The sequence below is a fragment of the Ostrinia nubilalis genome, chromosome 12 (assembly GCF_963855985.1).
Source record: "Ostrinia nubilalis chromosome 12, ilOstNubi1.1, whole genome shotgun sequence".
Lineage (NCBI taxonomy): Eukaryota > Metazoa > Arthropoda > Insecta > Lepidoptera > Crambidae > Ostrinia > Ostrinia nubilalis.
Genome location: NC_087099.1, coordinates 6,405,463 through 6,408,655, shown reverse-complemented (window position 1 = coordinate 6,408,655; position 3,193 = coordinate 6,405,463).

The window sequence follows — 3,193 nt, the reverse complement described above, 5'->3', positions numbered from 1 at the left end:
ACTCATTTTCGCACAAACAAAATAATTAAGCAAACGTAAGTCGCGGCTCGCATTCGTCCAAGACAGTCTCGATAACGCGGACGTGAGCGGTGTCTATGTGTGCTTGGCTCGAGCGCTCTTAGTATGGAGTTTACCTTCTGTTATATTTTGTGCCTAAGTCAATTAATTGTTGTCAACATGCTTATTCACACGCCAAAAACACGTGATCAGCACGCGACGAAAATTCACGCCCAGCCAAGCTTACTGTCTAAGCCTTGAGGTAATTTTCCAGACCCAGCTCAAAGAAATACCTAAACAAAATATTATTACGCCTTTTCTTGGATCAAGATAGACACGCTACAGCAAATTTGCTTTACGTGTGAATTAAGCGTACTTCAGTTATAATTAGTAACTATAACTAGATTTTGATTGAAGAACAAGAAAATGAGCTAGGTTATTTCTGAAAATTGCCTTTCGTTTTACGAGTGTGGGTATAAATGTATGAAGCAATTTTTAGCTACAATTAACTATCCAGTCTTTTCTTCACTCCTGATGATTTCTTACTAATATGACATGGCAAAGATATTTGGCATGTTTGTTTATACCACCAATCTATTTGACATATTTTAAGGCAATTTCCTAAGACGTCACTGAAAACACTACACTGAAAAATCGGTCGAGCCAATTTACAATTTTACTGAGTTCTTTTGTTTTATTTGTCTAAGCACCCCAGTTTGATAACATTCTAGAACAAACCTTGAAACAGTAAATACCGTAATCTAATTAATTTACGAGTAAAACAAACACGTTACTAATTAAAAGCAAGAATAATGTTTTCATAGAAGTGTATTTGCCAAGTTTGTATCATCTGTGCAATAAATCCACCGAAGCCGGCGTGCCATGGCAGATTAATGGCTAAAATTTGTTAGAAAAACAAACAAACTTACTTTATTAGTATTAGCTTTTCTGGATGTTCATAATTTAATCCGGAAACTCCTAAATTGAATTCAAATTAAATTCCAACGTTCATTTGGTTACATTTCCACCGCAAGATCAGAGAACAAGATTTATTTTGTTACAGGAAAAGCCACATTTTATATGCTACGTTGATGTTATGAAAATAACTTTCCACGAAATATTGTCTGAACTATGTAATAGTAAAGTAGGTTAGGTACATACAATGCAGACTTTATTTACAAAAATAGTACCTACGGACAGCGGAAGGTACATTATGTACTCAACTTATACCTACACCCCTAGATTATAAATTATTAAAGCCTAGATGGATAGTCTTCATACAAACGCTCCGTCAAAAGTAAGGCAAAAATGTTGTCATTAATGTCAAAACGTTGTTAAAAATGTTTAAATTATGGCGATTTTTTGGGAAATGAGATATTTTTATCCACATTAAATGTTATTATCATTATTTAATAATTATTCAAAAAGAATGGTCCACTAAAAGTTTCCTCGCCTTTCGTGCGCTTACTATCTCTAGGCTTTATTAGTCTATGTCTACACCGTAATACCTTAGTTATAACACGTGCTATTTCGCAAAAGTAGTAATGTTCATTAAATAAAACGTCATTAGCATTGCACCGGCATGTTGCAGGTAGGCATTTAGTTAGTACGGAACAAAAACGACGTGTCGTATACATATTTCAGTCACGTCCCCGCTGATCAGGAAATTCAATTTGCAGCTCGAAATAATACAATTTTACGATGCCGACACGGTATCGATTTAAGCAGAAAATTAGATTGTAACCTGCTTTAAATGAATTATGTCATCGATTTCACTACACGCGTGGCGATCATTTTAATATTTTCTCTGTGGATTTTAACGGCTGCATTAAAATGTGCTTTGACAGCTCAATACAAAGGTTCGTTGTTAATTGAAGCTTGGAATTTATGTTTTTGCTCTGCATGCTTTTATAACAACTTTTTATTAAATTGTTGAGGTACAAACGTAAAAACCTTTCCCGAAATACTTCTTTGTGTACCGATTACTTTGGGAAGAAGACCCCGTTTCTCAGAAACTCATGGAGATGTCAGATTTAGATACTATTCATTAAATCAATATCATCTTTTTTTCCATGGTATGATTTTATCTTTACGAAATAATAAATTGAATAAAAGATTCCTTTAAGTATAAGTAAATAAATGTACGTTTAAAAAAGTTGTATGTTTTCCCTTTTTTACCCTGGTACTAAAGAACCCTCGCTTAATTTCACTAATGCTCCGTTTGCTTGTAGACAGTATACATATTGTCTTTCTGCTGCATTCGTAAGGAATGTTTTATAATAGTTTTCAACTTGTTGAATTTATCAAATAGATCTTAATGAATTTTTTGTCCGAGGTCATTAAAATTTTTCCCTAAACTTTTCAACGACCGCAACCCTCAAAATTAATAGCTTCTGCGAGGTGTTTTGTTAAATGCTGTTGATAACAGTTTCGAAACACATTTTTGGAACAAACAAAATTACCATAAAAGGGTGGCTAAATTGTCATTTTTTGCGGAGTTCGTGATAATTTATCTCTGGGGGCAGTAAAGTCCTCTAAACCCAGAAACAGGGAGAATAAAATTTCCTTTTTGACAACCGTAAAACAAGAGTCGTTTAACTTTTCGTATTAGCGTTGTGATTCAGCCTTTGTTGGCGACGTTGTGAGGTTGCTTCGAGCAGAACTATTTATCTCTCCTCTTTGTACTTGAATCTTCGTACGGCGAGGTCCTCTTCGCCATTTTTCAAGGAGATACATTGCCATTTTACATGCACGAGCTACGCAGGAAATAAATGGTGGAATCAAACAGAAAAATACTCTGACGTGTTATTTTCCGTCCGAAATTACTTTCCACTGAGTCTTTGCCATGTTTCATACAGCTTGCTCACTAAATCCTTGGTGTTTTGGTTCAAGTATAGTATAAAAAAAAAATTAAGAGTACTATTTCAACAGCAATGCATATCAGTTTTATATGTACTAAATAAACTGGCGAAACCGTTAACTTTAAGCATAGAGTTTCCACTTCAAAACTTACGAGTAATAAATGCTGTAGTTTCCAAACTAAAGGGTAATAATGTACTAACGGAGTAGTAAACAAGACAGGAACACAACTTTTTAATACACGACTATAATACCCCGGAGAGAATTTGCAGGCAAAAGCGGGAATAATCCCGGCGAACTTTCTAATAACGCCTCTTAGATTCATTGCACCTTGCAG